Consider the following 22,569-nt stretch of genomic DNA (forward strand, 5'->3'; position numbering starts at 1 on the left):
GCTCAGCTCCGGCTGTAATATGGGGAGTGAAACACTTTGCTGCTCCACAATTTTAGTCCTGCCCAGATATCCTGATTGTTAATCCGCCCTGAACCGGATTGCTGAAACGCTCACTTTCTGCTCAATGCAAATACTAGAAAATAGCTCAAATATCGAAAAAATAAATCAAATTATCCCATTCTGTGTGTTCGTTCAGGCAAAATTGCAAGTGACTGCATTGGGTATCCTGCCTGCATCCACAAGGAGGGAGTTGCTGCATTTGGTGCAGTGGGATGAATTCAGAGTCCCATGACACGAGGAGGCTTTGCGTTCATTTTCTTCCCGTCCGCTGAAGTGAAGTATTCTCTGCAATGAACTTCCAGGGTGTTTCAATCTCGCCCTGATTTCCGCAATTAGAATTTGAAAAAAAAGCGGGGCTCGTCCGGGATTTGAACCCGGGACCTCTCGCAAGTTCACACGATGAAGATCCCTAAGCGAGAATCATACCCCTAGACCAACGAGCCAGCCGGGAGCATGCACCCGGTGCAACTAAGGAATCGTTTCAATGCCACCTAGAGTCGACCAAACTTCTTGGACATCTTGATTGGGAAATCAGACATTTTGGCAATTACTCCGCATCTCAGGCAGTAATCGATTACCTTTGATCAACACTGGAAAAAGTTACTGTTGTCATTAGTTTTAATCCAGTGAAACGCAAGAAAAAAGCAAAAGCGGTAGCCTATGGTGTATTGGAAATCAGTAAAGATAAAAGGAGAATAAAGTTTGTGCAGTTTGGCCAGAGAGAGGGAAACATAAACTCTTAGATTTACAACAGCGCAGAATGAGGCCCGTCCTGTCCGTGAAAACGGATCCGACTGTGCAGCCAGATGTGCAATGTTGGAAATGTCGTTTCTGTTTTTGATCTTCACCAGAACAGGCAGTAAGATGTAACATTGATCATCATACAAACCGCGAGAGATTAAATCACAATAAAACACAGAGAGCGATAAATAACCTGAAACAACAAATCTATTGGATTGAAATGTTGAATTTCGATTGAAAAATCGGAAACAGCCAATTGAATTGGATCTTCGTCGTTTTATAGATCCGGAAGAGAAAAGAGAAACTGATGAAAAATGAAAAAAATAGAACGATAAGAAATGAAAACTAAAACTGCTGCCTTATTATCTGTTTCTTCACTCACCCTTCAATACTGGATAAAACAGAACTGAAATAACTGGGTGAATTTAACCAAACGGATCCCGACCTGAAACGTTCACTCTGTTTGTCCCGCCACAAACGCTCCCAGTTCTGCCGCGTATTTCCAGCTTTTTCTGAGTTTTCTTCAGATTTGCAGCACCTTCATTATTTCGCTTTTGGAATGTATGAGAAACCTCGGTGAACACTCGCCCTTCCCCCTTGCGTCGTGCCCCACTCTCATTTTAAGTGGCCAAAAGGGACCCTAACACCGTCACCTCCACGCTGACAGATACAAGGTGGTCACGCACTGGTTCAGTGAGATTAATGCCGAGAGCGGTTTCCAGGTCCAATGCAATCGCAAAAAGAATCGTTGATGGAAGTTGTGGGGGATTGCGGCAACTTTGAATTGTGAATTTGTGCAGCGAATTACTTTATGAGAAGGGACAATTTCAAACAGCTATTCTGAAAACCTTTCTGAAAAGAAAATGATTCTGCCCTCTTTTGCTCAACTTCACAAGTTAACCCAAATGTTAGTTTCTTCGACAGGGATTTAACCACAGCATGTTTGTTAGGAGGATATTTTAACTAAACTCTCATGGAATCAGAGCAGAGGAGCTTGATGACTTGATCTGAGGGGCCTTGGGGTGTATTTGATGTGTTTCGCTCTGAATTTTCCGTCTCTGGGTATGTTACGATTCCGTGAGTTTGCTGTTCTGTGTGATTGAGAGTGGGGAAAGCAGGAAGATCTGTGAAGAAGTTTTCCCTTTAAATATTTCACAGCTCCGCCGTCTACTTTTTTTTATTCGTTCATAGGATGTTGACATCGCTGGATAGGCCAGCATTTTTTGCCATCCTGGATTGCCCTTGAGAAGATGGGGGTGTGTTGCCTTCTTAATCCGCTACTGTTATGACGCAGCAGATGGTGTGAGCCAAGCGGATCAAATCCACAAAGGAAACTTGATCACTCGGTCACAACGATTTGGCAATTTGTATTTTATTTCAAGGTGCGTGCCCTGAATTCAGTAGTATTACATCTACCAAGACTCTAAAGGTGTTTTCAAAACTAAATTAAACATTTATTAGCAAAATCAAATATTTCAAGCACATACATAGGTCTACAAATTACTGCTACAATAACTTGTAAATCCGCTAATTAATCTGGCTTCCAGTTATACCCCCGTTAAGGCAGCGTTAAAAAATAGATTTAAACTGATCCAGCCAAGTCAAACACAATACCCTGAACAGTAGAATTCAAAGGGGCTTTTCCCAGCCTCGGTTTCTATGGACAGCACCTTATTGAACAAACACTGGAGGCTTTTCACACTTCTGGTGGATCTTGCAATGCCTTCCCTTACGCAGAACTTCTATCTCCTTTAGACAAGTTTCTCCCTTTTAATGTATATTCCATTTTTCCCATATGCCTTCGGAACTTTACTTTTCTCATAATATAAATCTTTGCATGGTGCTTATATTATCAGAAACCTCTGGGGAAAAAATAATAACAGTGCTTGGCCTAGCTTCTCTGGCAAGGTGTAACATTCCACCATCTTTTTGAAATTCATGCTACCCTGATTTATCTAAAAATGCAAATTCTCCTCACCTCACATTCTAAAATTTCAGCCATGTTTATGAAATTAGCATCTCAAACAAAGCTTCCTTTTGATGAGTCAAGCCTCCAGACCAGCTGTCTCTAACTCAATTAAAGCCCACACACACGCACAAAAACTATTCATACCGCACTATTAACTCACTTTTAAAACAAGTCACAATAACATTATGAGAATTATTATACTGCCGTGATAGTTACTGTCCGTGTATTGTAGGTACACCCACAGTGCTCTTTGGGAGGGAATTCCACGATTTTGACCCAGCAACAGTGAAGGAACCACGGAAAAGTGCTACCTCAGGATAGTGTGTAGCTTGGAGGTGAACTTGCAGATGGTGGCCTTCCCATGGTTTTGCTGCCCTTGTCCTTCGAGGTAGTAGAGCTGTGGGTTTGGAAGGTGCGGTTGGAGAAGGCTTGGTGAGTTGCTGTCGTGCCGCTTGTACACATTGCGACCACTGTACGTCAGTGGTGGGAAGAGTGCATGTTTATTGTGGCGAATGAGGTGCCAATCAAGCGGGTTGCTTTACCCTGGGTGGTATCGAGCTTCTTGAGTGCTGTTGGAGCTGCACTCATCCAGGCAAGTTGAGAGCATTCCATCACACTCCCGGCTTGTGCCTTCAAGATCGTGGAGCAACTTTGGGGAGTCAGGTGGTGAGTTACTCAACAGAATTCGCAGCCTCTGACCTCTGATTTTGCAGCCACAGTATTCAAATGAATGGTGCAGTTCGATTCCTGGTCATTGGTAGCCCCCAGTGTGTTGATAGTGGGAGATTCTGCGGCAGAACTGCCATTGAATGTCAAGGATTGATGATTAGATTACTTCTTGTTCTGGATGGTTATTTCCTAAATCTTAATGGCGCGAATGTTATCTTCCACTTATCAGCCCAGGCCTGAATATTGTCTAGGTATTGCTGTATATGGTCCGGACTGCTTCACTATCTGATGAATGAATGGTGCTGAACATTGCACAACATCCACCAACATCCCCACTTCTAACCTTATGATGGAGGGAAGTTCATTGATGAAGCAACTGAGGATTGTTCGGCCAATGGCATTCCTCTGAAGAACTCCCTCAGTGATGTCCTGCAACTGAGCTGAGTGTCCTATAACAGCCGCAACCACATTCCTTTCTTTTAGGCCTGACTCCCCCTCATGGGGAGTTGTCCAGCTGATTCCCATTGATTTCAGTTTCGCTCGGGCTCCTTGTTGTCACACTGGGTCAAATGCCGCGTTGATGTCAACGGCAGTCACTCTCACCTCACCTCTTGAGTTCAGCTCTTGTGCCCATGTGTGGACAAAGGCTGCAATGATTTCAGTAGCTGAGTGGCCCAGACGGAACACAAACTGAGAGTCAGTGAACAGGTTCTTGCTGGGTAAGTGCAGTAAGTGGTGATAGCACTGTCAACAACACTTTTCGTCACTTTGTTGATGATGAAGAATAAACTAATGGAGCAGTGTTTGGCTGGGTTGGATTTGTCCTGCTTCTTCTTGACAGAACATGCCTCGGAATTTGTGCACATTGACGTGTAGATGCCTCTTCTGCCTCTGTACTGAAACAGCTAGGCTACGGGGGCAGCTAGTTCTGGAGCTCAAGTCCAGCGATCTCCAACAAACCCAATTAGAGAGGTCAGGCGCAATCGGGAGGCGGTTACAATCTACCCAGTCTTTTTTTTACATGTTTTAATGCAGTATTGATTGGCGACCGGATAAACAGAAAACAAGGGAGCAGCTCCATCATTTCTTTTCTTCCTTTCGACATTTTTTCCCTCCGTTTCTCCTTTCTCTCCTGGGTCTATAAAATAACGGGAATTCCAATTTACTTTCCTTTTCCATCGATGGTTTCTCATTTCTAAAATATATTTTACATTCCAATCGAATCGATTTGTTATTTCTCATTGTTTTTCCGTAGGTTTTGTTTTGTTGAACTCTCTCAAGGCCTGGTTGATGATCAATGTTCCGTCTAACTGTCTGTTCTGGTGAAGATCAGCAGCACCATCCGCCTCGTCGCTTGAGGCTGCGCCTCGCCAATCATGTGGAATTAAATCAATTCGTACGGTCAGTTGGCATTTCAAAACATCTTAGAATAGTAATTACTTCGACAATGGCTTAATGTTTAAGGCGTCTGGGTGATGGCCATGTTGTTGCGATCCAATGATTGGATCTTCCGGTTATTCCGCGATGTTTTATTTACAATGTGACGAAACATGTTGCACATGGCCTTACAGTGTTTCACATCAGCCCATTCATAAAAATCCGTGACCTGATGTGATGGAAATGTAATTTACCGACAGAAACAACATTTTCAACAAGTGGCTAGTGATGTAGGTGGAGTTGGTTTTAATTTTCCAAAATTCTCTAGATTCGGGGAAGGCTACATTAAGTTGTAAAATAGCTAATTTAACACCTGTATTCAAAAAGGCCGGGAGGCAGAAAGCAGGAAACAACATGACAATTCGCTTAACATCCATCGTAGGGAAATTTTTAGAAGCTATTATTAAAGAAGTTATAACAGGGCACTTAGATGAATTCAAGGCAATCAGCAGGGTCAACGTGGTTTTGGGATAAGGGGAATAATTTTTAACCAGTTTGTTGGATTTCTTTGCTGTGGATAAAGGGAAATATTGGATGTACTATATTTAGATTTTCAGATGGCATTTGGGTCAGCGGCATTGTGGAGACTAATCGCAGACTGGGTGACCATTTTACAGAACATTTTTGCTCAGTCCGCAAGCATGACCCCGCCTTCCGGTCACTTGCCATTTCAAATCAACATCTGGCTCTCAGGCTCACATTTCCGCTGTGGCCTGCTGCAATGCTCCAGTGAAGCCCAACGCAAATGGGAGGAACAGCATCTCATCTACTGGCAAGGCAATTTACAGCCTTCAGGACTTAACATTGAGTTCAAGACCATAAACTCTAACCCCCTCGCCTACATGGTCATCTGTTACTTGTTCTCATATTTGCCTTCTGAGAGCGCTGACCCTTGTTCTGCTGTTAACACGTTCTGTAATCTTACCTTTATGCCCCATATTAGCATTTACTATAGTCTTTAACACCACCTTTAACACTCCCCTTGTCTTGTGACCATGATATCCTTGTCAAGTCTCTGCTGAGGTCCCTACTCTCCCTGACCTTCTGTTTTGCTCCACCTGCTCCACCCGCTCTCTTCCACAGTATAAAATCCATCACATTTCTACATCTCTTCAGCTCTGAAGAAGAGTCAAACGGAGCCAAAACTTTTCTGTCTCCACAGATGCCGCCTGGCCTGCTGAGCTTTTGCAGAAGTTTTTATTTCAAGTTTCCAGCACCTGCAGCATTTTGCTTTCATTTTATTGCACGATTCCGGGATTCCCAGCCATCGGAAATAGTTTCGCTCTCTGATGCTGTCGCCTTAACATGACGGAAAATTAGATCAAATTACTGGTTAAATGGAAAGAAGGGCTTCCTTCATGGAATGGGTTAAATGTTCCGTGTTTTAATTGCTGGAATTTATGGAACAAATGCAACCACATGTTTATTCACATGAGACCGGTATTGGTTTACTTATACCGTGTAATGACCGCGTGGCCTAATGGATAAGGCTTCGTGTAATGATGCTATTAAAAGGTTGCAGGTTCGAGTCCATCCGCCGTCGCTTTATACAGAAGTGGATTGGAGCTTTTTGAAAACCATGGTCTTACTCGTCAGTTGAAGGTTCTGCTTTTTCTTCCAAACATTTCAGAGCTCTTTCTCAGAATGCATTGTCTTGTTATTTTGTACAATCTTTGTTATTTTGTTCAATTTTTAACAAATCCACAATATCTGATGGATCTCGATCAATATCTGATGTTTCCAACTGGAACAAAACGCTTTGCCTCAACCCATTTCATGGGTTTAATAAAATGTTTTGGAAGAAATTCCAATCTCTCCGTGAAGCGGCTGAAACATACGCTAAACGCGCTGCTTTGGTGTGCAGCAGGGATGAACCACAATGTCACTGTGTTCCTCATCTTGAAGCCCAGACTAATCTCCGTGGACAAAAGCAAAATACTGCGGATGCTGGAAATCTGAAACCTTCGGTCTGTCCGCAAGCATGACCCAGACCTCCCTGTCGCTTGCCATTTCAACACACCATCCGGATCTCAATCCCACATGTCCTTTCTTGACCTGTTGCAATGTTCCAGTGAAGATCAACGCAAACTGGAGGAACAGCAGCTCATCTTCCGATTAAGCACTCTACAGCCTTCCAGACTTAATATTGAGTTCAATAACTTCAGATCATGAACTCTCTCCTCCACCCCCACCCCTTTTCCGTTCCCACTTTTTCCAAATTCATGTTTTTAAAATATATTTTTCTTTTCCCACCTATTTTAAAATTTATTCCGATCTATCGTTTTATCTCCACCTTTTAGCCCATTTCGATCCCTTCCCCCCACCCCAGCCCTACTAGGGCTATCTGCCACTTGCTTGTCCTGCTTTCTACCCTAAATGTCACCATTAGCACACTTCTTAGATAATATCAGCACCGTTAACACCCCTTTGTCCTTTTGCCTATGACATCTTTGGCAATCTCTTCTATTCATCTCCACCTGTCCCACCCCCCATCAATCAGCTTTTATTTCACCACATTTTTATATTTATTTAGTTCTGATGAAGAGTCATTCGGACTCGAAGCGTTAATTGTGTTTCTCTCCGCAAATGCTGTCAGACCTGCTGAGTTTTTTCAGTTATTTTTATTGTTCTTTCTAATCTCCGTGGACACGCGTTTAAATCCCGTGATGGCAGCTGATGGAATTCAAACTCAATTAGGTAATAAATATGGAATTGTGATCTCATATTAGTAATGGCGACCATAAAACTATAGTCAATTGTTCTCAAAACAAATCAATTTCATCAAAGCGCATGAGATACAGAAGTCTGCCGCCCTGTCGGTGTCTGGCCCGCATGTAACTCCCCACCCACAGCAATATTATTCCCTTAACTGCTCTCTGAATTAGCCGAGGAAGCCACACAGTTCAAGGGCAAATAGGGAAGGGCAACAAAATGCTGGCCCTGCAGGCGACGGCCACATCTCATGCAAAGAAGAATAATTAAGAAATAAAGAAAATCGTTGCGGACAGAGACGGAAGGAGTGACAGGTTGGGTCTTCTTCTCTTATAACAACAAACGTTACGATCCCAGCTGATGTTACTGCTGGGTAAGTCAGATCCAGGGTGGAACCTTGCTTGATATATCGTTTCCGTTTTTTGCTTAGAAACGTGAGGGATAGTTATTGAACAGAATCACAGGGGTCTGCTGATGAAATTTTAACAAAATAATAAAACATTTATTTTGCAAGGAAAGGTGAAAAACATTACAGCGCTCCTTCATCCAAACACTACCTTTACTGATATACACAAATTCATAAAGATAACAGAAACTACAAAACATATCTTATTCTCTAACGTTTACGGCAAGTGTACAGTCCATGTAGCTGAATGGGTGAGCTGCAGTCGGACATACCACACTCCAAAACGAAATTTCGAGAGATTTCTCATTAATCCCCCAGTTGCTCATCGCACTGTGAGGCAACTGCCCTCAATGAAGCTCTGTCTTTCTCACAAGGGTTTCCAATCTTCACATTCGAAGATCTCGCTTTGGTATTCTTTCCCAAACGACGCTTTCTCTCAGATGCCTTCAAGAAGGATCGACCTCCAGGGTTTCAGCCTCTCTTTCCAAAGGTCTTTTCTCCTGGATCTATCCGTACATTCAAACTTCACCTTCCACACGGACACTATCCGGTATTAGGCCCCGCCATAAAGAACAACATTGCTCCAAAGGTCCATAATAAGGGCCAACCTTTGGCTGTCTACGCAGATTTTCTGGCTTCTTGCAAGCCCATCTCGTCCTAAGTCTGCTCCGCGCGGCTTTGACTCTACTCCTCAGTCTTCACTGAACAGGATCTGTTTCAGATTCCTGTCCTCATCCTTCAACTTCCTGAGACCCCTTTTTGTACCAGTCCCTGGTTTGGGACTGTTCCTTTGTTTTGGGACCTGCTCCATGTACCTAGACTGTGTCCAGCTTTTTCTGGCACTTTTTTCAGAATGGAGCTCTCAATCACCTGCGCCCCTTTTCACGCTGTTTTGCTTTTGGACCTTCTTTCACTTCTGCGCAGGCGCAGAGGTAAATTCCAACCTGAAAGAAAGGAAACCAACTAGGCATGTGTGCAAGGCCGTGTCCCGGCCTGAGGCCGAGATAATGCGCAAAATGCGCATGTGCAAGTTTTTTTTTTTGCCGACCAGCACATGCGCAGTACTAACAACGTCGCTAAAAGAACAACCTTCTCATGTGCGACCATTTCAGAACCAGCCGCTGCGACCCCCTGGGAACTGTAGTTCCCAACATCCGAGGGCTCAATCACCATTTTGAAAGGTAAATTTTAGCTTGTTCCTTTTTGGGTTCATCACAGAACGCTGAGGAGTGGCGCCTCGTTTCAGTTCCCTCCAGATTAAGTTTTGCTTTCTGAAAAGGGGGTGGAATAATTAACTTTAAGAGGCAACGATTACAGACTGGGTGATAATTTGAAAACCTGTTCAGGCCAATATTATGAAAATTGAAACATAGGAACAGAAGTAAACGTTTCTTCCCTCATGCCTGCCCTGCCATTTAATGAACTCACGACTGGCCTGTATTTTAGCTCAATCTATCTCTCTCGTTCTAATTTTAATGCTGTGTACCTTTGGCCTGGCTTCCCCCCACCTGACGTCATAGCCTCTACTTACCTACCATGTCAAATTATTGAATCATCATAAACATTTCAGGCAGATTACCCCTTACTCTTCGAATTTCAAGGCATTACAAGACTAGGCTTTGCAATCTGTCCTCACCATTTGAGTCTGAAAACACAGCTGAAAATCTGCTGCACCCACTTCAAGGCCAAGCTGACCTTCATGAGGTTTGTTGTCCAGAATTGAACGCAATGATCTGAATGGGGTCTTAACAGTATCTTACATAACTGTAGAATAAGTTCAATCAGTTGTATTCTATTAGCCTTGTTTTTTTTTCACCTTCCTGTCCAATAGCTTTTAATGTACATGGCTCCCTGTTCTTCCACAGCTGCTACCATCTCACCACAAAAATAACACCCTGCTCTAAGTTTCATATGTTTATTTAAAAGGGCCCTAACTTTAAACTTATTTTGCTAAAACTTGCTCACTCACTTAACTTATCAAGTAAATTCTAAATTAAATGTGTTCCCCAAGGATAATGTTGTGTTTCAGCTCCATTACCATTAACTTTTTCTGTTGCTCTTTCAGCTGGTGTAAATCCAGAGAATGGAATGGAGGGAGGAAAATATCTTGCTGTCTTTCATGAATCCTATTTTATCATCATTCCAGTAAAATTTGGGTGAAAAACTGAAACTCTCAATCTTAGTGTTTTTATGGCCTGAACAGACCCGGAATCTCCATTGAGATATTAGCAAGGATAGGATTCCAGGCCTATTTGATTCAAAATGTTGGCAAACAGGAAGAAGCAATTAATTGATAATATCTACAAACTAGCAACAAGGATCCAAATCAGAATGGATCATCGGTCCATCACCTTGACCTCTCTGTCACCTCGTCACCTGTCTGAGTTTCAGAACACAGTCTCATACACTTTTTCCATCCAGGAACGTTGACAAGAAGGTTCTGAATAGGCAGGCAGGTGTGCAATGTTGGACATTCAGCTTCTGTGAGCAAAATAACCTTCCATCACTTCAGGTCAAGGATTGTTTTTAATTTACAAACGCGAAACTTTTCCTGACAAATTTATTTCGGACAAAAGCAAAACCCTGCAGATTATGTTGAATGTGTTCATTGGTTACCTAATATTCAGTCAATGGGAAAAATATGTAATAATGTGTATAAGAAAATCATATGCCTGGGATGAATTTAAATACCTGCACTGAATGTCCCCTTAACATTCTCTGTTGTAAGAAGAAAATCCCTAGTTGTTGTTTCTTTGTCCAGCCACATACAGAATCCCTCACCGCTGATGCCATTCCAGTACATCCCCACTGTACGCTCTCCAAGGCCTTGCCGTCTTTGCTAAAACTTGTCCCTAGCCCTCACCAGGATTTTATAATCCACATTATAATCTGATTCTTTGAATCACGTCGTTCTGCATTATTTTGATAAACTAAGATTTCAATACATTTTCGATCACGATTGAGCTTTTTCAATGTTAATTTCCTAAAAGATGTAGAAGAAATAGACTTAAAATCTCTCAAAATAAACCTTCATGAAAATCTGCAATCAACTCATGGACAACCCGCCTCCTTCATTCCACTTATTGCTATTTTTTTTTCCGCTAACTCTACTTCTTTACCACAAAGGCCTCTTAAAACCCTCTTCAAGAAAGGTTCTCACTTTTTTCCATCGACAATTTGCAAATGTTTTTGTTGTTCCCATAAATCTTGTGAAAGAAGAGGCCCGAGCAGGATTGGCTGCAATGAATGTTAATAAGTCACGAGGTCCAGATGTGATGCAGCTGAGGATGCTGTCGGATGCAACAGCGGAAACCCTGAAGGTACTGGCCAGAATCTTCCGAATACTGTTTGTTATTTTTAATGGACAGCTACACACCACAGGAAACAAAAATGAGTAAAAGTGAATCAGAGATGAGCGGATTCTAACGTCCTACATCTCCAGATGTCAGGTTTTTGCATTAAGAATGAGACCCCGCCTCCAGGGAACACTGCAGCGATACCACCAAGATCAGATCTGCAACCTTGAAACTCAGTGAAAGGCTTTCACACTCCCCTCGGGATCTGTGGCAGAGTGTGCGGAGCCAGCATTGGATCTTTAGTCACCTTAGAACTCACAGCCCCGGAGTGGAAGGAAGTCATTCTCATTCAGGAGGTACTGTCTAAGACAGGAGACTAAATTCTTCTGTGAGTGTCTCTGGGTGATGAGCTGATGGTGCTCGGAGCTCTCAGCTTTTACTCATTGATTTCACAGGAGTTGATTCAGTTTTGACGTTGATTGGTTCTCTGGTGTCGATTCCTCGTATTCTTCGCCCGATTTTCTGTCCAATGTAGCTCTCTCAGCAGAATTCTCATTAACGCCTTGTCTTTTCCTCGCAGCGTTTCAATCACGATGTTTTTTGAACTATATTATTAAAGGGTTTGCAACAGCCAGCTTCCAGGAACAGCAATGTGATGAAGGCAGGAGAATCTGTTTTGAAGTGGTGTTAATTGAGGGGCAAATGTTGGCTCCGACACGATGGAATAACTCCCGTGCCACTGTCCGAAATTGTGCCATGGTAATTTTACATGTGAAGGCAGATGGCACCTCAGTTTGCCATAGCATCTCAAAACTGGCAACTGTAACAGTGAAACTTTGGCTCAGCGCGGCACTGAAGTGTCAGCCTGACTTTCTGCTCAGAATTCTGGAGAGATTTTGAACTCACAACCCTCTGCCTGTAAAAACTTGAGAGCAACTGACTGAATCATAGTTCACAGAATAGGGCAAAGACAGGGGACATTGTACTGAGAGCAGAAGCAGCACTAGATTGTTATTTAGAGAGGTGTTACAAATAATGAGAGATAAACACTCACAGTTGAAAGAGGTGGACTTTTTAGCAGGGGAGGGGAAGAGAGGTTGCAGGAATTTCGATTCGAGTGTCGAAATCAGAAAATGTTAAATTTGTTTTAAAGATTGGATGTGATAAGGCGTCAGAGGCGGAGAGAAATTAATGATAAAAACTCTTATCAGTCGGATCCACATAGGGAGGAAGTGATGATTTCTGATTCCCACATTTGCCCCGGGAATGGAGCAGACACCATTACAACATTGAGAAGTTCAACGAAACAAGGAGGGAAACTCTTCAATCGACTGTCTTTGAAGACAATGGGCAACATCTGCTGTGGTGTGTGAGCTTTATTCTGAGGTATGTCTACATCACATCTCCACCAACTGGAAGAGGTTATGTTTTATTATCAGAGGCCACGTGAGTTAGTAATGACAGGACGAGCAGTTTCTCAGTGTTTCCAACTCCTTGACCTTCTCGAAGAGTTAAATTGTTTACCACGATGTACTGTAATACCACAGAGGGGTAACAAGGATATATGACACTATCCAGTAATAAACCACATTTAAAACCGAGATCTCATCTTCCCCACTGGAAGGGATGTGAACAATCCAAACAGACTATTTACAGCAAGAGAAGAGGAGTTTTAGCCGGAGTCCTGGGATCACTAATAATCCCTCATCCAGGATCACTGAAACAGGAGATCCTAATATTGATCAGGTTACTGCCTGTGGGATCATGCTGTGCACATTCAAGCACGAATCTCAATTACCAAGACCCCCAAGCAACCCCCTTGTCCAAAATGCCCACCCATTGGCTGTGAGATTTTGGATCTTTCTGCGGTTGCAAAATGTGCTGGCGAAATGCAAGTTCCTCCTCATTCCCGCCCTCCCTTCAGCTCCCTCCCTCTTTTCCTCCGTCGCTCTCTTCCTTGTTCTGACAGATGCTGTCCCCCACAACCCCTCCCCTTTTCTCCCCCGTTTGCATTCCTCCCGTCGCCAACCATTCAGTCCCCTCAACCCCGCAATAACCTTCCTTCTCTCTAACATCATTCCCTTTCCCTGGGATCTGTCCTCTCCCCAGGCTCCCTCTGACACCGGGCTCGGGGACTCTCAGGCCGGCCCGGGCTCTTTGACCGGCTCCATTCACAGGAAAAGTGGCTTCAGTTTCCACAAAAAGATCCGCTCTCTCTCAAATCCCAAAACTGAAATTCAGGCTGCCGGTTAATGTGAAGAGGCGGGTGTCGGGCTGCGGTTTCCGCTCCTGCTGTTTAATGCAGGTCGCTATAACTGGATGCCGTGAACAGAACGAAATTGCTTCTGTTTTTAAACATCTGTTTTAACTGAACTCACTGTCGCTCTGATTTAAAAGGACGAGTTTGAATCTCCTGATTTATAGATAAAATAAAGTCGGGTGATTATAGCTTACATAACCTACTCCAGCTAACGGAATTAAGCAGCTGTATGGACGGAAGCGGCTGTGGGTTTAAACCCCATGATGGACACTTTGTGTTTTCCTTCTCATGCTGGGTAACAGAACAATTGCAAAAACAGTAGATACCCCACATCGCTGAAACGTTGTTCCAATGTAAAACTGTGTAAAATGAAAACTAAGCCGGAAATTCGGAAGAGATGACTTTCATCATGGTTCTGAAATTCAACATTACGGCAGAATCCAGACACAAGGAAATTTGTGTCCAGACAAAAGCTTCAGGTACAGTGAAGAGCCATGAGCCTGACGTGATTTGAACACGCAATCTTCTGATCTGGAGTCAGACGCGCTACCGTTGCGCCACAAGCCCAGCTACAAGAAGCTAGCAGTTGCTTGTCCTAGATTCACTTCCTTAGACCTTGATCATATTCAGTGCATTGAAAATCAAACAGGGATCATGAAAGGGAACATGATTTTCCCTCCTTTCCTCGTGGCCTTCTTTGCTTTCTGTGGATTTACATCACAAGGACGAGTAACAGGAAAAGCAAAGAACGAGAGAGAAAACGCACAACAATAAGCCGTGGGAGAAGTTTATTTTCAAATTTCATAAATCGTTTAAATGAGTGAGAAATACTTTGACAGTTGGATTCACAATGAACCATAATCTGATTGAGGCCACGAATGCACGAGTTTCGCTTCGTTTTGTTTTTAATTGGTGAGATGTTGCAAACGATGGAGGAGCAGAGACCCAAATTATACAACTGAAAATTAGCGGACAGGGAGAAAGAAATAACGATGCAGGATTTCAAGGAGTCACATCATCACACAGTGCAGAACAGCACCTTCAGCACATCGAGTCTGCACCGACACGAGACCTACCAACCTAATCCCGTTTACCAGCACTTGGCCCACAGCCGTGAACGTTAAGAAAGTGACGACGAAGGTGGGATTCGAACCCACGCGTGCAAAGCACAATGGATTAGCAGTCCATCGCCTTAACCTCTCGGCCACCTCGTCACGCATCTGCGATTTATTAAACCTCCTTCTATGCTTTTTGCATTCACGATCTGTTGAAATAAATGATCCTCTTTCGTACAGGTCCTGAATATTCGGCCAGGTGTCTAAAGATGGAAATGTATTTTCTGTCCATAAAATGCATTTCCACCACATCAGATCAGATGCTGTTGTAAATGCGCTGATGTGAATCGTTTCAACACTTCAACATGATATCCAACATGTTTCTGCACAGTGTGAAAACCCATCGCGGAAAGACCGGAACATGCAAGCATTTGGCAGCAAGAAGAAACCCTTCCCAGCTCACTGCCAGTGCCCGATCACAGCTAAAGTGTGGGAAATGAAAATAAATCTTTGGAGATCCCACCTCTGCTTGGCCTTTCAGTCAAGATTTTCACTGAGTTCAATCAGCCTCCCACCTGAATCCAGAAGTAGGCAGCTCCCTTATTTGATGCATTCGGATAATTTCAGAGTCCCATAACACGGAGAAACGTTCTTTAAACCCTGTGTTCATTTTCTTCACGTGTGTTGAGGTGATGCATTCTCTGCAATGACTTCCTGGGTGTTCAAACTTGGTCCTGATTTCCGGAACTGCCACCACCTCGAGCGCGAAAAAATACTGCATTAAAATGCTTGCTGGGCTCGTCCTGGAGATGAAAGTGGGACCTCTTGCATACGAACTCATTGAAAAGCCCAAAGCGAGAATCGAAGCCCAAGAACAACCAGCCACCTGCACGAAAAACTGCTCTCAATGGATCCTTTCATTGCCACCCACAGTGTATCAACCAAAAGCGAATTCCTGTTAAGGCTGGAAATCTTTTAGAATGTATTGGAACCCCCGGGGACGACTCCAACCAGTGGAGAGTTTCCTGCCTTATTTCTATTGACTTCAGTTTTGCGAGTGTTCCTTGATGCCACACTCGGTCAAAAGCTTCTTTGGTCTCAAGTGCAGTCACTTGCACCTCAGGTATTAAGTTCAGCTGCTTCCTCCATGTTTGGACCAAGGCTGCAATGAGGTCAGGTGCTGAGTGACCCTGGCAGATACCAAACTGAGCTTCAGTGAGCGGGTTATTGCTGAGTAAGTGTCACTTGATCGCGCTGTCGAAGAAATTTCCACCCCTTTTCTTGATGAACGAGAGGAGACTGATCGGGCGCTTTTCGCCGGTTGGGTTTTCCTGTTTTTTGTGGACAAGACAGACCTGAGCAATTTCCCACATTGCCGGGTAGATGCCAGTCTTGTAGCTGCACTGGAACAACTTGGCGAGGAGCGAGGCTATTTCTGGAGCACAGGTTTTCAGTACTGCTGCAGGAATGTTGGCCGGGCCCAAAGCCTTTGCATTTTCCCGTGCCTTCAGCCATCTATTGATTTCACTTGGAGTGAATGGAGCTGGCTGAAGACTGACATCTGTGATGCATTTCCCCAGCTTTGTGCAAAAGCGGAACTGAGGGAATCACATTTGTGGCTCCATGAAACTCACCTGCTAAACAGTGAAAGATGACAGTGTTTATCACAAGTGGGTCCCATTAATTCAGAAACAGGTTTGCTGCAAAAGTAGCCATGACCATGTGCGACACACAGTTTTCTTATCTGCAATTAGATGTGCTCCCGCTGTGACACTTACTTACGCGTGAGTTGAGAAGGTTTAGGCGCTATCTGGTTGAGGTAATTGAGATGATTAATAGGTTTTAATGTGGAGAAACAATTTCCTCTTTTGGGGGAATACAGAACAAATGTATATAACCTTAAACTTAGAGTTAAGATATTTAACGGTGACATCAGCAAACAATTCACTGAAAGGATGAAGAAAGCTGTTTGTAGGACAATTCCAATGTAGCGATTGGCCGAGAGCTTATGGCAATGAACTGATGCTTCGTTGGGCTATGGACCCCCTCTTTGTCAAGAAAAACATCGAAATCTGGAGGGAACTGAAACGAGGTGATGGCTGTCCTTTGTCATTATGCGATCATGTTCTCTAATATAAGCGGAGGACAGTCGGTGACTGTAAAACTGGTATCCTGGTCGCTGTTTAAATTCTGGCTCGAAGCATCACTTCTGTCAGTTGGAATAGCTCGTTTGGGAGAGCTTTAAACTGAAGATCTAAAAATCAGTCGTTTAATCCCGGGTTTCGGCAAAGAGTTGCAAATCGACTCTCCTGAGCATCTCCGGTTTCGTGTTTCCCGGTCGCTGAGTGAGGGTGCCTGTCTCTTTTGGGGAGACGCAGTCCCATTTCTGAGGGCAGCGGATACTTGCCCTTCCCGCTTGCACGTGTCCAGCTCTGTTCCCGCTGGTCCACGTTACTGGAATAAAGATCGGTTTAACTTCTAAAAAAATTTGAAAAAGCGCTGGTCAACTTATCCCCCATTAAACTATCGTAACCAACCTACAAATCTCAGACGCAGCAGCGTATGCGTGCTAGGCCCATAACCCAAAGGTCGATGGATCGAACCCATCCTCTGCTATTTATATTGGCACGGCAATAATTCATTCCGAGGAGGAAGCATACGAAAGGGAGGACGAGGCAACCATGGCTGACAAGGGAAGTCGGACAGCAGAAGAGCGAATGAGAAAGTATACAATGCGGCGAAGAACAGGGGAAACCAAAGGATTGGGAAGCCTACAGAGGACAACTAAAAAAGAAATAAGGAGTGAGAAGAGTAAATATGAGGGTAAACTAGCCAGTAATGTAAAAGAAGATTGCAAGAGTTTTTTTTTTTGATATATAAAGGGTAAGAGAGAGGCAAAGGTCGACATTGGGCCGCTGGAAAATGACGCTGGAGAAGTAGTAGTGGGGAACAAAGAAATGGCGGAGGAACTGAATAGGTACTTTGCGTCAGTCTTCACGGTGGAAGACACGAGTAACATCCCCAAAGTTCAAGACAGTCGAGGGGCAGAGCTGAGTATGGTGGCCATTACCAAGGAGAAGGTGCTAGGAAAACTGAAAGGTCTGAAGGTGGGTAAATCACCTGGACCAAGTGGATTATACCCCAGGGTTCTGAAGGAGATAGCTGAAGAGATAGTGGAGGCGTTAGTGGTGATCTTTCAGGAATCACTGGAGTCAGGGAGGGTCACAGAGGACTGGAAAATCTCTAATGTAACCCCCTCTGTTTAAGAAGGGAGTGAGGCAGAAGATGGGAAATTACAGGCCGATTAGCCTGACCTCGGTCTTTGGTAAGATTTTAGAGTCCGTTATTAAGGATGAGATTTCAGAATACTAGGAAGTGCATGGTAAAATAGGGCAAAGTCAGCATGGTTTCATCAAGGGGAGGTCATGCCTGACAAATCTGTTAGAATTCTTTGAGGAGCTAACGAGTTGGTTAGACACAGGAGAGCCAATGGATGTTATCTACTTGGACTTCCAGAAGGCCTTTGACAAGGTGCCGCACAGGAGGCTGCTCAGTAAGGTAAGAGCCCATGGTGTTAGAGGCAAGGTACTAGCATGGAGAGAAGATTGGCTGTCTGGCAGGAGGCAGAGAGTGGGGATAAGGGGGTCCTTCTCAGGATGGCGGCTGGTGACTAGTGGCGTTCTGCAGGGGTCAGTGTTGGGACCACAACTTTTCACTTTATACATTAATGATTTAGATGAAGGAACTGAGGGCATTCTGGCTAAGTTTGCAGATGATACAAAGATAGGTGGAGGGACAGGTAGTATTGAGGAGGCTGGGAGGCTGCAGAAGGATTTAGACAGGTTAGGAGAATGGGCAAAGAAGTGGCAGATGGAATATAACGTGGGGAAGTGTGAGCTCATGCACTTTGGTAGGAAGGATAGAGGCATAGACTATTTTCTAAATGGGAAGAGAATTCAAAAATCTGGAGTGCAAAGGGACTTGGAAGTCCCAGTCCAGGATTCTCTTAAGGTTAACTTGTATGTTGAGTCGGTAGTTAGGAAGGCAAATGCAATGTTGGCATTTATTTCTGGAGGACTGGAATATAAAAGAGGGGATGTGCTGCTGAGGCTTTATAAGGCTCTGGTCAGACCACATTTAGAATATTGTGAGCAATTTTGGGCCCCGTATCTCAGGAAAGTTGTGCTGGCCCTGGAGATGGTCCAGAGGAGGTTCAAGAGAACGATCCCAGGAATGAAAGGCTTAACATATGAGGAACGTTTGAGGACTCTGGGTCTATACTATGGAGTTTAGAAGGATGAGGGGGGATCTGATTGAACCTAACAGAATACTGAAAGGCCTGGATAGAGTGGACGTGGGGAAGATGTTTCCATTAGTAGGGGAGACTAGGACCCGAGGGCACAGCCTCAGAGTAAAGGGACCAACTTTTAGAACAGAGATGAGGAGAAACTTCTTTAGCCAGAGAGTGGTGAATCTATGGAATTCATTGCCACAGAAGGCTGTGTAGACAGGTCATTGAGTGTATTTAAGACCGATATAGATAGGTTCTTGATTGGTAAGGTGGTCAAAGGTTACGGGGAGAAGGCGGGAGAATGGGGTTGAGAGACTTATCAGCCATGATTGAATGGTGGAGCAGACTCGATGGGCCGAATGGCCTAATTTCTGCTCCTATGTCTTATGGTCTTATATGTTCCCAGCTGCTGATTCGTTGATCAACCACTGGGAATGTAAATCCTGAAAAATCCGCCGATTGATCCATTTCATTGGTGCTTTGGTTAACATTAATCGGGGGGAGCGGAATTTTAATCTATCGTTTCCCACTCGTTTATTATGCTTTATTGGTGTTTGTATCTGTCAGTGATGAGATCGAGAAGTGAGCTCGCCTCAGTCATGCGGCGGACGGATCTTATGAGTATGACAAATATTTACCCTTTCCTTTTAAATTCAGATCAGAATGTATCACTGAAACACAGGAAATGCTGCTTAATCTGCCCGAAGGAGGCTTTAATGACTCTCTCAGACAATGTAATTTGACCTTTCACTAAGCGCTTTGTGTGCAGCAGTTACTGGTCGTTTTCCTCAGTCACAGAATTCCACAGAATCACAGTGCAGAAGAGGCCCTTCAGCCCATTGCGTCTGCACCGACACATGAGAAACACCTGACCTACCTACCTAATCCCATTTACCAGCAATTAGCCCATAGCCTTGAATGTTGTGACGTGCCAAGTGCTCATCCAGGTAATTTGTAAAGGATGTGAGGCAACCCGCCTCCACCCCCCTCCCAGGAAGTGCATTCCAGACCGTCACCACCCTGTGGGTAAAAAGGTTTTTCCTCACGTACCACCTAAACCTCCTGCCCCTCACCTTCAACTTATGCCCCCTTGTGACTAACCCTTCAACTAAGGGGAACAGCTGCTCCCTATCCACTCCGTCCATGCCCCTCATTATCTTGTACACTTCTAACAGGTCGCCCCTCAGTATTCTCTGCTCCAAGGAAAACAACCCAAGTCTATCCAACCTCTCTTCCTAACTGAAATGTTTCATCCCAGGCAACATCCTGGTGAATCTCCTCTGCACCCCCTCCAGTGCAATCACATCCTTCCTATAATGTGGCGACCAGAACTGCACACAGTACTCCAGCTGTGGCCTCAATAAGGTTCTATACAACTCCAACATGACCTCCCTAATTTTGTAATCTATGCCTCGATTGATAAAGGCAAGTGTCCCAAATGCCTTTTTCACCACCCCACTAACCTGCCCCTCTGCCTTCAGAGATCTATGGAAACGCACACCAAGGTCCCTTTGTTCCTCAGAATCTCCTAGTGTCATGCCATTCATTCAATAGCTCTTTGTCAAATTTCTCCTTCCAAAGTGTATCACCTCACACTTTACAGGGTTAAATCCCATCTGCCACTTATCTGCCCATTTGACCATCCCGTCTATAACTTCCTGTAGCCCAAGACACTCAACCTCACTGTTAACCACCCGGCCAATCTTTGTGTTATCCGCAAATTTACTAACCCAGGATGTAACTCTCCAATTGGACACTTCACGTCGCTCAGATCTTACACTCTGAACACCTTCGTGTGAGGAACAGGTCGGGCGGGAATTGGGTCTTTGTTGATTTGAGGAAACGGAGCAATGTAGCAATGAGAAGCTCCTCACCCCCCAGCGGCTTGGGGAAGGATGGCACTCAGATACAGGAAGCTGACAGGTGCTGAAAAAAGGAAAATCACATCGAGTGTTTTAAAGCAGTGTCGATGAATTTGTACCATTTGTACAGAACCATTTGTACAGAATTCAATGGATTTAGTGTCCGAGGAAACGCTACCAAAGCGTCAGGATGGCCGAGCGGTCTAAGGCGCTGCGTTCAGGTCGCAGTCTCCTCTGGAGGCGTGGGTTAGAATCCCACTCCTGACACTAATTTTCCTTCAGCAACTTCCAAACCTAAGGCCTCCAGCACTTGGAAGGAAAAGGGCAGCAGATGCATGAGAACACCACCAGCAGCAAGCTCCCCTCCGAGCCACAAACCATCCTGACTTGGAACTGGATCGCCGTCCCTTCACTGTCGCTGGGGCAAAACCCTGGAACCCCCTCCCTAACAGCACTGTGGGTGTACCTACACCACATGGACTGTAGCGGTTCAAGATGGCAGCTGATCGCCAGCTTCTCAAGGACAATTTCAGTTGGGTAATAAATGCTGGCCGAGCCATCGACGCCCACACCCCGTGAAAGAATAAAGCAGAAGCTCTTGGTCACCGGAACACAGCTCATTTCACTGATCGATTTCAGCAACAGCTCCGAGATTTAATAAAACTACCCAAAGCGCTTCAAAGGAGTTTTATCAAGCAACATTCGACATCGAGTCACATATTTGGACAACTGAACAAAACCTTCGTAAAACTGTTAGATTTTAAGGGGGCGTTAAGGGGGAGAGTGAACTGCGGACGTTTCTAGAAGGAATTGCAGAGCTAAAGGCTCAGACAGCTGAAGACGTGGCCGCTAATGATGAAACAATGAAAAGTGTAAATGAGCAAGAGGACAGAGATAGATTCAGAAAGAGAAAGGGAGATGTCTGGGAATGGAACTGGAACTCCAGTTCAGCCAATGAGAAATCTCCACCTCAACCACTAATGCTCACACAGCCGCTCATTCCATGTGTCCAGTTGGAAGCCTGTCTGAAGGAACATGCAGTCTGACAGAGCGCCTGTGATAATCCTCCACTGTCTGATCTAAAGCTGTAACAGGAGCTGTTCATTACAGCTGTCTAAACCGTGATGACCTTGATATTCAGTGGTGCAGATTCACATCATCATTTGAAATCTTTCTGAAAGCTGAGCAGACTGACTCTGGTCAGCATCTTTAAAGGTTTTGGTTTTCTCCTGCAATAACCCACAGGGCAGGAAAGGCAGCTCATTGTCCTTTGGTACAAAAACAAAATACTGCGGATGCTGGAAATCTGAAACAACGCCAGAAAATGCTGCAAATGCTCAACACATCTGGCAGCATCTATAGAGAGTGAAACAGATTCACGTTTGAGATCTTTTTGGTGCAAGTTCGAGCCCTGAAATTTAAACTGTTTCATTCTTCACAAATACTACCAGATCTGAGAAGGATTTCTAGCAATTCCTTGCGGGTAATTAAGCATCGTTAGGTTCTGTGGCTTAATTGGTAAAACACCTGCCGAGTAAACAGGAGATCCTGGGTCCAAATCCCAGCAGAACCTGACTTCCTTGGATTTCATCTGGGCAGTTGGGCGCTTACTTTATAACAGGGCCAAATCTGGAATTTAAGGTTAAAATGGTCTCTCCTTTTACAGTGGACTATCTGCAAAGGCTTTAACAATGACAGGTTTTCCTTTCTGTGACCGTCGAAGATGAGACCTTGTGGAAGTTACCACACACAATGAGAAACTCTCCCCAGTGTGCCGCTACTGGAAGAGCTGGGCTCTATTCTATTTAACA

At 44.3% G+C, this 22,569-nt stretch overlaps 4 non-coding genes across 4 annotated transcripts; 1 reads left to right on the forward strand and 3 right to left on the reverse strand.

Annotated features, from left to right (window-relative positions):
• Nucleotides 1–413: 413 nt before the first annotated feature.
• trnap-agg (transfer RNA proline (anticodon AGG)) lies at nucleotides 414–503 on the reverse strand. Its single transcript is given in 2 exon segments — nucleotides 414–449; nucleotides 468–503. It is a non-coding gene; the product is annotated as a tRNA-Pro (tRNA).
• A 13,542-nt stretch (nucleotides 504–14,045) lies between these two features.
• trnaw-cca (transfer RNA tryptophan (anticodon CCA)) lies at nucleotides 14,046–14,117 on the reverse strand. The gene has a single exon. It is a non-coding gene; the product is annotated as a tRNA-Trp (tRNA).
• A 565-nt stretch (nucleotides 14,118–14,682) lies between these two features.
• Nucleotides 14,683–14,764, reverse strand: trnas-gcu (transfer RNA serine (anticodon GCU)). The gene has a single exon. It is a non-coding gene; the product is annotated as a tRNA-Ser (tRNA).
• A 6,178-nt stretch (nucleotides 14,765–20,942) lies between these two features.
• trnal-cag (transfer RNA leucine (anticodon CAG)) lies at nucleotides 20,943–21,025 on the forward strand. Its single transcript has one exon. It is a non-coding gene; the product is annotated as a tRNA-Leu (tRNA).
• The last annotated feature ends 1,544 nt before the right edge of the window (nucleotides 21,026–22,569 follow it).

This window comes from Cetorhinus maximus, chromosome 31 (assembly GCF_964194155.1).
Source record: "Cetorhinus maximus chromosome 31, sCetMax3.hap1.1, whole genome shotgun sequence".
Lineage (NCBI taxonomy): Eukaryota > Metazoa > Chordata > Chondrichthyes > Lamniformes > Cetorhinidae > Cetorhinus > Cetorhinus maximus.